Source organism: Notamacropus eugenii, chromosome 1, assembly GCF_028372415.1.
Source record: "Notamacropus eugenii isolate mMacEug1 chromosome 1, mMacEug1.pri_v2, whole genome shotgun sequence".
Taxonomy (NCBI): Eukaryota; Metazoa; Chordata; class Mammalia; order Diprotodontia; family Macropodidae; genus Notamacropus; species Notamacropus eugenii.
Window position 1 is genome coordinate 371747557 of NC_092872.1, and position 14977 is coordinate 371762533.

Sequence of the window (14977 nt, forward strand, 5' to 3'; positions counted from 1 at the left end):
ATTTTGTCTACCCAAAAGTCACATGAAGCAGAGACCTAGTCTGGTGAACCATGAATTATCCAGTGTGAGAGGAGGCTGAGATGTTTTAAGACCCAAACTCCAAAGAGACCATTATCAGAGAGGATATTGTCAAAAAGTGAACAATAGTAGAAGCTATGTGGGAGGAGGGGGAAAGACTGAAATTCCTGAAGACCTCAGGAAGAAGAAAACGCAAAGACCTTGAACATAAGCAGATAAATCAATAGAGAAACCACTGACAATAGAAGGAAATGCGGTCTCCAGATCTAGTATATGAGCTTAGGCATCTATGAATAAATACTGTAAAACAAAGGAAAACAATCCAACACTTAATGAGACAAAATGCCCTGTGGAATGTGAGAACATGGAACCACAGCACATTATTCTTGATTAGTTCAAAGAGAAATGAGAATTATGAGAGCAAAATTTATGTTCTGCACAGCAAAAATAATGAGCAGAGTAGAAAAACTGGAATTTGCTATAGCAAATTTCACTGAAGAAACAAAAGAGAGAACAATTAATCTGAAATACAAACTCGTAGAAGTGAAGGATAAACTAGAAGAGAAGCAAAGCAAACAAGCAAATAATCCTCAAACCATTTACATCGAAAGAAAACATAGTCACTATATAAGCAAAACACTGATCTCAAAAACAAGAAAAATGTGAAGATCATTGATCTCTCAGAAGAACATGAGGATGGAAAATCTGAATGCTATAATGCAAGAAATAATACAAGTGAACTACCCAGAACTTCTGAACACAGAAAATGATATAACAATTCAAAGAATTCGTAGGTCATATTCAAGGGAAAAACAAAACAACTTCAAGATACATGATAGTTAATTTTACAATTCAATTTAGCAACCACAAGGTCTGTAAATGATCAGAAACAATTGTTTTCAAATACAAAGAAAAGCAAATCTGAATACACAAGACTGTTCTTCCCCACCCATCAAAAACTGCAGGAGGGAGAGTCTGCTAGGTGTTTCAGTGGATAGAACAGCAGTCCTGGGAGTCAGGAGAACCTTAGTGCAAATCTGACCTCAGACACTTAGTAGTTGTGTAACCTTTGGCAAGTCTCTTAACCCTGGTTGCCTAAAAAAATGCAAGAGGGAATGGAATAATATGTATAAAAGAACAATGGAGCTCAAGATGCAGTTCAGAGCGATGCCCTCTGCAAATCTGAGTTAAACCATAAAATGAAACATGGATCATCAGTAAGAAGAGGTGAAGCATTTTTAGAAAGGAAACCAGAACTGAAGAGATTATTTGCTTCTCAAACACCCCAGTAATGAAGAATGGATGAATGTAGTAACTAAAGGAAAGCAATAGCAAAAGTGATAGCAGAGAGACCAGTAAGTGATTTCTCTCTAAATGTATAGGAGGAGACAAACGTGAAGGTAAAAGTCCAGTGCAGATCACAACAAAGAAGTGATTTTGGGCAATTATGGACAGAACATAGTGATGCCTCACCTATAGCTACATCACAATCTATTGTGGAATTATAATAAAACATAGGAGAGCACATGAAAGGAGAAGAAGGGAGGAGGGGATAAAGAAGAATATATAATATGCCTGAGTAAAACAAAGACTTGCATTGAGCAGAAGACAACCCTTGTGGTTTCAGCAAAAGAAGAACTTGAAAAGGAGTGGGTTAGGTAGAGGGGCAAAAGATTGAAAAGCGGGGGGAAGAAAGAGACCTTGCTTCAGTGGTGGGAGAAGTTTCCACTGATGAATACTCTACTATGAATGAAGAAAGATGTTTTGTGAAAGGAGATGGAGACTTCTCCTTGGTTGGAGCCTGGGGGATTTGGTCCTTGAAAAGGCCAATTGTCCTACCTTATGATAAGGAAAGTTGGAACTCATGGCAGCAGCTTGCATGTGAAAAAGTGGGAGAACATGGACCCAATAAACAAATTTTGAGGCAAATGAGGCAAAGAAAAGGAAATCAGGAGAAGGTATATGTCAGTGATAGGCTATATGATCAGGGATGTGGGGAGGACAATGTCCTCTCTGGCACCTGCAATAATTGGCATTGAGCTGGGAGTGAGGAACAATAGAGAAGGGCAAGAGGGAAGAAGCTAGAATGTATACCTTGGAAGTTTGGATTGCATGAGGAATACAGAGAATAGAGGGAGACAAGATAATTATAGGGGTCGTGAGCCATCGTGAGTATCTAGACAGAGAAGATGGATAATGAAGACAGCAAAAAAAAAAAGTCCTATCTGGAAAGGGGAGCTAAAAAGTTAAGAAATTAAAAAAAAAACCTTAATTAAGGAGTAATGTACCTAAGTAAGAAAGAAAAAAAGGGGGATAGAATAATTATATAACCTGACAAAATCATGAGAGAAAAGGGAGTTAATAAGCAAAATCTCAAAGGATAAGGGGTATCAGGGGTGAAAGGAAGAGAGCCAGTGAGAATAGGCCACCTAAAAAAAGATTAGGGTAAAGTAAATGAAGGATTATTGTACTGTGTTTATAGCAAAAAAGGAAAAAAAAACATAGCTTGAAAAACAAACAATATTAGAGATAGATGGAAGAAAATATTAACTTAACACATATCTTTAAATGTTAATGAATTTTAAAAATCTAATAAAATGAAAAAGAATGATTGAATAGATGTTGCATGTGATGAATACAACATGAAATACCTATGTGATATGATGTAGTGCAGCAAACAGAGCCAAGAAAACAACATACATAGTAACCACAACAATGTATTGGAAAGGACAGCTAGGCGGCACAGTGGAAAAAGTACTGGCTGTAGAACCAGGAAGCCTCATCTTCTTGAGTTCAGATCCGACCTCAGACATTGACTAGCTGTGTTATCCTGGGCGAATCATTCAACTTTGTTTACCTGTTTCCTCACCTGTAAAATATGCTGGAGAAGAAAATGACAAACCACTCCAGTCACTCTTCACTTACGTGGACTTTAGAAATCTTTTTATTTTGTTTAGTTTTTTACTCTGCTACATTAAAAAAAAAAAAAAAGAATTTGACTTGCCTATTCGTTTAGGATTCTTACATCAATGACCCAATAGAATGAGTGCCTCCCTGATGTGATACTCCTTTGTTTGGTACAGATGGTAACTTATCTAATCCCTTCTCATTCTACATAATTCTTATCTCTGTTTTCTCATATATCCTTCGATGAAACATCCAAAGTGCCAGAGGTTTTATTCTAGGTCATATTTCTCTGTGTGGTTAACAGTATACCATTTTTGCTTTTTATCAAAAAATAAGTTCATGACTGACCCACTTCATTTTCCAATCATACCTTTCCTTACTTATAAGTCATCACTGAAAGTTTGCTACAACCTAGTTATACCCACTATTGCTTGTAGGCCACCTGTAATTGGAATTCTTCGGAGGCAGAAGTTGGGATTATATTCTGCATGTATTTTCAGCACATCTTGAATCTGGCAAAAAAATAAATAAATTGCATCTCTGTTAATGTTTTGCTCCCAAAGGCTGGTTGATATTTTATAAATGGTGTCTTTAATGTTCTAATGAAGGTAGCAGCCAATGGTTAAATAAAGAAACCGTTAGTTCAAGAACAAAAGTATTATCAAAGGCACAATCTACTAATTTGCTTTTTTGTCGATAGATTTTAACTTATTCTCTAGTAGCTAAAAAGGATTCCTGCTGAACTATCGCCAGAATGGGAAAAGAAAAGCAGACAAACGACTACATTTGGCAGCATAGGACTGTATCACATTCACAACTCAGTTGATTGATAGTATTTTTGAAATGAAACTTGTCTCAAATAATCACCTGCAGTTTATCAATCGTTTGTTCCAGCAGGTTGCCCTTTTTTCTCTGACAAATATGATTTGTTTTTCAGTCTTAACATTTTCTTTTTATCTAGCACGAAGGGAGTCAATGTCTTAGAGAAGCTCTAATCGTTGAGTTATTGATGTGGGTTAGAGTGGCCATTTGAAGTTTTCAGTGCCCTGATTAACTGAGATGTAGAGATTTGAAGTGATTGTTGTAAGATAAAATAACTGAGTCAGGAATAAAAATAAAAAAAAATTGATTTCCAAATTGCTGCTAGAGCCTGTCCATGATTAGAAAAATATCTACAGCTCTACTAGGGTGACTCCCTAAACTATGTCTACATGGTACCATTACAGTCAGTATTTCCTTGGAGACAATGGAAGCAATGCAAATATTTTCAAAAAACAAATTGTGGTATTGTGGGTGTACTTTTATATACCTTAAAGACATTCTTTAAGGGAATAGTGTCCTAGGTTTTTGTTGGTGTGGAACATTTTGGTATGCCCCTAAATCTGCATTTGCATTGCCACAGATGTCAATCACTTCCAACCATAAGCCCATCAGTTAGCAAATACAGTAGCTTAAGTAAACCAAAGGAAGATAAACAGACCAATCCTATACCAAGAAAAAGTGAAAGTTAGTGTTACCATGGCTTCCTCCATTTTTAATGTGCATCTTAAAAACTAACAATTAAAACTGCTCTTGATTTGTGTCCACTTCTTTCTTCCAAGATGTTGAAAAAAATATATATTTAGGTTGCAGAGTGCAGTAAAAAAAAAAAAGCACTGTGTTTAAAATCAGAGGATCTTCCAGCATTTGTAACAGCATCTGGCATACAGTAGGTACTTAATAAACATTTAATGATTGACTGTCAATGATTCCTGTCTTTGTTGTTTATTTGCAGTGTTATCTTGACCATGCCATTTAACCTTAATGGGTCTCAGTTCCCTCATCTATTCAAGAAGCAGAGAAACCAAATCACTATTGATTAGAGAGATGCAAATCAATACAACTCTGAGGTACCACATCACACTTATCAGAGTGACTAATAGGACAAAACAGGAAGGTGATAAATGTTGGAGAAGATGTGGGAGAGTTGGAACACTAATTCATTGTTGGTGGAGCTGGGTGCTGATCCAACCATTCTGGAGAGCAATTTGGAACTAGGGCCAAAGGAATATAAAAATTTGCATTCCTTTTGACCCAGAAAAATTGCTTCTAGGAATGTATCCCAAAGAGATAATAAAAATGGGAAAAGGACCCACATGTACAAAAATATTTATAGCAGTTCTTTTTTGTGGTGGCCAAGAACTGGAAACAGAGGGATACTCATCAACCGGGGAATAACTGAACAAGTTGTGGTATATGAATGTAATGGAATAATATTGTGCTATAAGAAATGATGAACAGGAGGACTTCAGAAAAACCTGGAAAGACTTATATGAGCTGATGCTCAGTGAAATGAGCAGAACCAGGAGAACATTATACACAGTAAGAAGCAGTGTATGGGGACTATTTCTGGTTGTCTTAACCCTTTGCAATGATTCAAGGGCCTAAAACATCCCCAAAAGACTGTTGATGCAAAATGCTATCCACATCCAGAGAAAGAACTATGGAATCAGAATGCAGAATGAAGCAGACTGTTTTATCCTGTGTTATGTTTTGTTTTGTTTTGTTTTTTATCATGGTTTCTCCAATTCATTTTAATTCTTCTATGCAACATGATTAATGTGAAAATGTGTTTAATCACAGTGTATGTGTAGAAGCCATACAAGATTGCATGCCATTTCTAGGAAGGAGGTTTGGGAGTGGGAGAAAATTTAAAACTTCTGGAAACGATTTTTGAAAACTGAAAACATATAAATTAATTTAAAAACATATAAAAAAGAATCAGAGAAGCCTGAATGACCTTCAAGATGTTTTCCATTTTAAAACATATGATCTTAAATCTATAGAGTAACTTTATTAGAAGTCAATTCACAATTTCTTTAGCCCCAAACCACTCACTCATTATAGCCTGTCAAACCTGTATCTTTTACAACAAAACTTCAAAATAATCAAGCAGCTCTTACTCTGGAATTTGTATTAGAAATAGACAATTTAGATGCATTGCCAAATAATACCTTTCAATCAAAAATGGTTTCTTACAGGAGAGCAAGAAAGAGAATTTGAGGGTCCTTGACAAATACAAGTGATTAAAAGGAAGAGGAACTCAATCTATCCTTCTCAACTGAGCTCTTAGTATAGCATGTAGCATTGTGTAGATTGTTTCCTGCATACTTAGGCTACCCCATTGGATAGACTGGGAATATTTGAATTGCATTAATTTTGACTTACTTGGTTTTGGGAAGATAAGTTTTCAAGGCCATCATATACATCTACACATATTTTTGCCACCATATAGCTAAATAACTTTGGGGATAAATGGTACTACTCTTTATCCATCAAGTGGTTGACTTTTCACTTGAAAATATTCTGTTTTTAACCCCAGGAAATTAATCTGTGGCTATGTCTATTCAGGATCATCAGGTTGTTGAATGGGTCAAATTAATGTCTGAAGTGATAAAATAAATTTTAATCATATAATTTTCATTGTAGAGAATTTAATCAACCACCAATGTTTTGTTTTGTCTGATTGCACTGACTTGAACCACACAGACTCAAGGTCAAGTTATGAGTACTTTTAGTGGCAGCTGACCTATATGACTCACTTTATTTCTACTCATTCCCCAAATTAGGAACTTCTGAAGTTAAATTATGCCTATGTTTTCAATTACTTATCATGCTAATAGATCTAGGCAAAGAATTCTATTGAAACAGAAGGTATTTATTTGGAACAGAAATTAAGGGTAAAATAATGTCATCAGTATCTATCATATTCCTGAATAAGTACAATGTCTTTTCATTTTCCATGTAGAGTCATTTGGACCTCAAATTACTCCACACTCATGAAAATGAAGGCATAGATTCAATCTCTCTCTCTAGCTAGAATATACTCTTGGATGACTCCTTTAGGTAAAGACTTAAGTAAAGGGTCAAGTCTATATTTAGGATCTTCCCATTCTTGTATCTTTTCCCCAACAACAACAATAACCAATACTTATAGAGTACTTTAGAGTTTTCAAAAAATTTTACATTTATTTTCTCCTTTGAGATACTGTTTTCCTTCTGAAGAATAATACCTTCTTGCAATAATTTCCTTCACATTGTCTGCAACCCACCTATCTTTGAAGGGCTTCCAGTGTGGTCATTTTCATGTAGACCTGTTTGGCTAACCTCAAATGCTACTCATCCCTCTCAATTGTACTATCTCCATTTTGTAAGTGAATAAAACCACAAACAAATTCTTCTCCTGTTATCTTAATGAGAAAAGGACAAAAGTGGCCCTACTTAGCCTTGATGGAGAAAAAAAGAAACCATTTTCTTCCAGCTATCTCACTAAGATCAAGAGAAGACAAACTTTCTTCAACATTGGCAATAAAAATTCTCTGCCCCCTATGCAGTATAATGAACTTCTCTTTCTCATATTAATATAGAAGGGAGATGAGTACCATACAAACTCACTCCATACTCCTGAAATAGAGTTTCAGAAAGAATATAAGATTTTCTAAGCAAAGTCAAGAAAAACTAGATGCCCAATTTAGTGCTCTTTCCCACTATACAATCTACTCCCAATAAACAACTTGTAAACTCATGATACTAAATATACTAGACTATTTCATTACTAAACTGATGCTTTATTTCATAAAAACATAGCCTCTGATAAAAATGTTGGAATGATAAGGTTTAGGCACCCCAAACACATGTCATATGCTCCCAAATCTGTATCTTTATTAGTGTTTTCTCCATGAAGCTTTCCCTGATTTCCCTCTAACCAGAAAGCGATTCTTTCCCTACAAACTCTTGTCAACACTCTATACTTCTGCTATACATTTATTATATTCTCTTCTTATTATTGTTACTTGTACCACTTGTTAGTATTTAGCTAATTTGATTATGAACTTCTTGAGGGCAAGAACCAAATCTTTTCTCATCTTTCATAATAAGCATGAACTAAATATTTGCTTTACCGAATAGAATTAAATTTTAGTATTTTTTTTAAAAGTTGCCCATGATCTTTGTGTATTTCCTGAGTCTTTGGAGTCAAACCGATGTTCTCAGACATATTTTTTCACTCTTTGCTAAGTCTTATTTATGGCTTGAATCTATGTATGCCAGTGGATCGCCTATGGCTGATTTATGGATAAATGTGAATAAGAATCAGATAAGACAATGGGTGGATGATTTACTGTGTTCATCCTAGGAAGGAAAACACACACTGAGGAGCAATTAGATCCATTGTAAAGTGGAAGTACTTAGAATTGGTTCAAGTCTCCAATAATGAAATTAGGGAAACAAAAGGCAGAATGGTCTCATGGGAAGAACACGAGATGGGAAGGCAAGAGATGGAATAGATTCTAGTCCTGACTCCAAACACAAAAGACTATTTTTCCCACAGATTTCTATGATGGTACCTGAGTTTCTCATCTTCCAAGGTGGTTGAGTTGTGACTGGAATATCTCTCATGGTTCCGTGTCCCAGTGATCTATTGTGCTTTACAGTTTCCTGACTCTGCATTTCACAGTTCCCTTGATATACTACTGCAGCTCACCCTTGTCACTTCCACTCACATCAGCTTCTCTAGTTAACATCCAATGAGCGTTCATTTGCCCTTTCTCTTAACTTCCTGACTCCATTAATACTCCTACTCTAATGAGCTGCTTTTATCATGAACTGTGGCTTTTTTTCCTTTGCTCTGGCTACTTCTTTCTCTTGGATAAAGTTTCTCATTCATTTATGAGAATGGTTCAGGTCAGTATACCTTAGGTCTAATTAACATATTTTCAGCATGTTTGTTAAAAGGCCTTTCCACACCTGGCTAAAACAGAAAATGTTGCTTAATTATATATCAATAATAAGGTATTAATATATTTTCTTTTTCTATATAGCTATCCAGTCCTCCCCCTTCCTATTCTGCTCCTCCTTTTCTTCTCCAATAGGAAGTCTCCCAGGCCCCATCCCTTGTAGGGTTAGAGTTACTCAATTCCTTTCACCTTCTGTCATGCCCCTGACAACTGGTATCCAGGTCAAGTGAATTGCTTTGGTGCTTCGTTAAAACTAAAGGTGACACTTACCATGGAGTAGAAAGGGAAGAACTGGTTATCTTTGCATTCCCTCCTGCCACTAGGCCCAAAGTTTTTATCCTCTTTACATTATATTCTGATTATTGTTTTACTCTGAGATGGACACATAAGATTAAAAGCAAAACAAAACAATAAACAACCTGACTGATCTCTGGTTTTAGAACTGTATGAGATCTATAATGTGGTTTCATTTTATTTTTTTCTGACCTGGAAGTTGAAGAACTGTTCATGTCATTACAGATTCTTCCTGTTTCTGCTCTCTCCTCTTTATTCTCTGTCCTCCATCTTTTCTCTTCCCCCTCTATTTATCCAAGTATCATCATGTTAGTCTTTGGAGCTGCTTTAACATGACATATATTTAGATTCCCCAAAAACCAGTGGTCTAATACCCTACCTCACTCTTCCATGTCTTAGTTCAACTCATACTTTTGTCTTATGCAAGTACCCAGTTTAACTTTGTAATATGTATAAGTTGATTCTCACATGGAGGAAACAGGAAATATGATAGAAAAGTTGAACCTCACACCATGAGAAGCAATTTTCAGAGTGTTTATGTGTAAAGGAGTCTCCCTGGACGACAATTCTCTAATTTCCGCACACAGCATGAATGTCTAAGCTTTTCCAAAACACAGGTCTTCTGATGTTTACACAGCCACATTAACCCTGAATCCCTTGACAGGAAAAAATGAAGTCATGTTAACATTCAGATTGGCACATAATGATATGGAAGACCAAAAGAAATGTTTTCTTGTGCACATACATTGTACAAAAAGACATCTAATCATGTCCTGTATGGACTGAGCATATAAATGAGGCATAATTAAACAAAAAGTCTAGGGAAATATCTAGACCTCTAGTTTACTGGTCTGATATAAATCATGATGACCAATAATAAACAGGGCAAGTCAATCATTTCACTACAGAATTGGTGCCCTTTTAATTCAAATGGCTGTTCAGTGCATGGTAGAAGCAAACACAGTTTAAGTTTTTAGTGCCTCATACGCAGTGTTTTTGGAATCAGTATGGGGCATCTTTGAAGTGTCTTTGCATTTTTGGTCATTATTAATGTGAATAAAAGAAATAATATGAACAACACTAATGTGTTAAAGTCATATTCATAGCAGATGTGCATTAAAGGCCTTTGGCCATGAGTCAATTTCATAAAACAAAGCAGATATTCCATTCATCAGGCTGCAGGGAATCAAGCAATCACTAAACAATGCACACAATCCTGCACTGGGGAGGGATAATGCCTGCTTTACGTTAGTTACTTTGCTTCCAAAATCAGCTACTTATCTTCTCATCAGCATTTGGCCCTGCCCTGACGTTGTCTATTTCTGTTTTAGTTGGATTCAGAAAATCTTGAATTGGTGCAGTGTAGAGGTACACTGCTTCACCTGAACAGCCCCAAAGAGGTAGAGAGAGAGAGACAGACAGAAAGAGAGAGAGAGAGAGAGAGAGAGAGAGAGAGAGAGAAAGAGAGAGAGAGAGAGAGAGGAGAGAGAGAGAGAGAGAGAGAGAGAGAGAGAGAGAGAGAGAGAGAGAGAGAGAGAGAGAGAATATTTTATTGTTTTTACTGTAGCACTTGAAATCAATATTTTCTATTTTTTGGTAGCGGTGATGAAATATGCAGTAACATTTCAGCTGTTAATATCTATCCAATCCATTAAAAATACTTCTATGGTCTGATATTGATTCTTTTATTTTTTTCTTTTGACATGTGAATGAGTCTAAGAGTTCATAAAATGGGAAAGAAACAGTTAGTATTGGTTTATAGATACCACTCACAAAACAGATGGGATGCTTAGGTTAAAAGTTAAAAAAAGACATAAAATCATGTTTGAGGTCGATTTTTTAAACAATTCTTTTTATATATAAGAACAATGTTAGATCAGAGACTGATGGCCTTGGAAGCTTTGTTTCTCCTGGCTGAGAGGGGCTTTGTATCTGTTCAATGCATGTCATGTCTGACCTAATAACAGCTTGCGTGCATGCCCCTTTGTATGCCATACACGTTTACCAAACTGGCATTCAGTCTTGGTTTTCCAGCTTTGACTGAGCACATAATGAAACATAATTAAAGAAGACCTCCAAGGAAAGATAAACAATTAACCTACTTACCTTGTAGAAGTTATTATATCTATAGGCCATTTTCTTGACAAAACTGGTGTGAGACATTATTGTTTCAATTTTACAGATGAGGAAGTTGAGGCTTAGGAATGGAAAGTGATTTCTTTATTGTCATCCAGCTGGTAAGCTTCAAAATTCACATTTGAAGCTGGGTGTTCTGAGTCCAGAACCAAATTTCTATTACACTATACTGAGCAGATGTATCCTGTGTAACTTATCTCAGTAATTCAATTCCTTGCACATCATACTGAATGGAAAAAAAAACAAAAAACTCCAACAATAAACAACAGAAAAAACAAAACCCCTACACAAAAACCAAGCCATTTGTCGGACAAGAAGGGGAAAAACTAAAATAATCAGGCTTTTGTTCTACACAGCTCAGATTTATGATATGTATTTATTTACTCATTATCTTTGTACTTGGGAAGTAGTTCTAGTTGATATGGATGTGATGGACTCTTGGCTCTTCAAAGTCAAATAATATTCATCTCTTCATTATTTATTGTTTGGAATGATCTGTGCTGCTGATCTAATCCAATAGCACGAATTAGTGAGCTGACCTTGGTCAGTAATGCTTTAGAAGTAAATAGTATTGGCGATGATTTTAGTAAAAATAAAACGAATGAGGGGGATGGTCTGGTCCAGGGAGAGGGAGTTATGATGATTCCTGAATCAGTAGCCTAAAGATGTTCTTGGAACAATATAGAAATGAATCCGTAACCATAAACTTAACCTTGTGCAGGCATTGAAAGAGAAAAAAGTAGTCTTTCTTGTAACAATTTTCGTTCCCCTAAAACTGAGGATGGATACAATAACATTTAACTGGACTACCCATTTAATTATGTACATATTTGCCTGGACTATTATGAATTTTAAAACCCATATAGAAATGATGATAAAGATTCCTTGTTTGCTAAAGGTCCAATGATTTCATTATTTATGAAAATTATGAATTAAGAATAATGAATAAACATGGCTTGAAATTAATAGGTACTGTGTTGAATTCTCCCATGGAACCAGATGGTCCTAGTGATGCATGTAAATAGGTAATTTATTTCATTTAGAGATCTGAATGTTGAATAAAAATGAGATATTTGTCATTAAGATATGTTTACCAAATGCTAAAAACGAATGCAAAATAAAATTAATGGCATATCTTTCTCTTCTTGTTTTTTTCCTTTTTTGGTCATTTGGGGATAAATTTCAAAGTGTCTTCAGAATTTTCAGTTTGTAACTAATATATTTTTTTCTTTCCTTAAAATAATATCCCTAAAATACTAATTCTGATTTGCCAGTTATCGAGAAGCATAATAGTGCTACATCGGAGGTACAGAAGACATGGATCTAAGTCCAGTGTCAGACTCATACTAGTGAACTACTTTACTTCTGATTATCTGGGGCAACACTCAAGATTATAAACTACAAATGATTAGCATAGTGTCTACAGCCGGCATTCCTTCTTCCAATAAAATCATAATCCTTGACCTATGCCTCACTCTGACGAATAAACTGTTATTTTGATCCACGTAACTATTTGACCTAGCATAGAATGTATTCCTTCAATTTTCAAAATAGAGTCACCTTTGGTGAAGTTGATGTATGGAGTCCAGAAGTAAGGGTAGATATTTTGAGGAGGAGGTGAAAGGAAGGAGAGATATCATTGTTTTATTTATAAAAAAGACTACAAATAGAAATATGATAACTTTTTGCCCCAAACTATAAATCAGACTAAAATATCCTTCTTGTTTCAATGAAACAATATTTCTCTTCTTTTCTATTCTGTCAATAGAAAGAGGAATTGTTTTCAAGAGTGACAAAGAAAAGTTATTGTCAAGGCAGTGCTCCTAGGAAAAGAAAAAGTGACTTGTTGGCAAACAATTTGATCAGCAAGCATTACTAAGGTACGAATAATGGTGGTTTAATTGCTGTATATTTTGTGTGCATGTGTGTGTGTGTGTGTGTGTGTGTGTGTGTGTGTGTGTGTTTGTGTCAAGGCAACTTAACAAATCATTATTAAGCATCTATTACGTGTCAGACCCTGTGCTAAGCACTGGGGATACAAAGTAAGGCAAAAACCAAAACCAGACAGTAAAAAAAATTAACAAAATGTCAGTCCCTACTCTCAAAAAGCTCACAGTCTAATGCAGATGGCATAACAAAGCTAAGTACAAAAAGATCCTATATAAATTTTGAGATAATCTCAGAGGGAAGGCCTTATAATTAAGAACTGGGAAAGGCTTCTTAGAGAAAATGGGACTTTAGGTGATGCATGAAGGAAATCAGAAAGTAGAGATGAGGGAAGAGAGAGTACCAGGAATGGAGGGAAAATGCCCAGGATCTGGAAATGAATGCCCAGAGTTCAGACATGGAATGTCAAGTTTGAGGAACAGTGAGGAGGCCAGTGTCATTGGACTGAAGAGGAAATGGAAAGAACTAAGGTATGAGAAGACTGGGAAGGAAGAAATAGACCAGGTTATGTAGGATTTTAAAAGCCAAACAAGATTTTATATTTGATCCTGGAAATAATAGAGAGCTACTGGAGTTTTTTGAATGAATATACAAGGTATGTATGACATATCCACATATGTCTACACATGGATATATGGAGACAGATATGCATGTGTGTGTCTGTTTCATAACTGGTAAATCAACATTAAGAAGAGAAAGTTCCACTACCAATTTCGTTACTAAAAGATTATAAAAACTCCTGACAATAAAAGTTTTGAATGAATAATGGATAAACAGGATGAATGTCCAGATGAAGTCTCATTGGCAAAGGTTATTGCAAAGAAAGACTTTGCATAATTAAACTCTTTTTTACATGCCCTTCAATAACCCATAACGGTAATGCTTTGTGGATCAGATTTTATAATGAACTACCGTACACAAAACATCTGATGGTACAAAACTTTGTCAAAGATGCTATCTCTTTATGAAGTATAAATTAGTTTCTAGAATGCATCATTAAGGAAACAAGGAGATATAATAAATAATGATTGACCATATCACAGAGTTGCATTTAAAAGTCAATCTACTTGTTGAGAAAACTAAAAAAAAGCATTCTGGCAGAAATTAGGCTTATGCCAACATCCTACACCATATTCCCTAATAATTTCAAAATAGACACATGGTCTGAATTTTAAAGATTATAGTATAATAAAATTAGAAGAGAAGCAGATCAAATATTTTCCAAAGTTATGGATAAGTGCTTAATTTTTTAACCAAATAAGAGATGAAAGTGGTAAGTTTTTGTAAAAATGATATCAATGCATCTAGGATGAGAAAAGAAGTAAAGTGATAAAATATTTGTATCAAATATCTTTGATAAGGGTTTGATATTTAAGAAATATTGATAAGTAGCAAAATACAAACTTGATTCTCCAATAGATATGTAATCAAAGAAAATGAATAATCCTCAAAAGAATTGCAAATGATTAACAACGCTATGAAAACTGATGAGAACCCTTTCAATTTCCAGTTCTTTGCCATCACAAAAAGAACTGCTATAAATATTTTTGTATAAAAAAGGTTTAGTAACTCACCCTTCATCAAATATTTAGTAAATGTCAGAGGCGGCATTTAAGTTCTAACACTGCACCCTCTATTAGCTGCCTTTAATAGTATCTCTATCATATATCATATCATCTATTTAACCTATCATCTACCTAATCTATTATCTATCATCTATATCTCTATCATCTATCTAGACATAGAGTTTGTCTGTGATTTTGTTTAAGGGAACATTTTCATGATTAATTTTCCTTAAATCTTTGATAGAGTTCACTTGTAAACCCATCTGGGTCCTGTTTTTTGTTTTTTTATGGGGCTCATTTATGTCTTGTTTAATTTCTTTTTCTAAGATAATATTA

The 14977-nt window shown here is 35.1% G+C and overlaps 1 long non-coding RNA gene across 1 annotated transcript in view; it reads right to left on the reverse strand.

The window, feature by feature from the left end:
• Positions 1 to 2951: 2951 nt before the first annotated feature.
• The window catches only part of LOC140525963 (uncharacterized), a 35581-nt gene continuing 23555 nt past the window's right edge, over positions 2952 to 14977 (reverse strand). Inside the window, exon 3 of the long non-coding RNA XR_011974171.1 lies at positions 2952 to 3437. This is a non-coding gene — a long non-coding RNA (uncharacterized lncRNA). The remainder of the gene's footprint in view (positions 3438 to 14977) is intronic.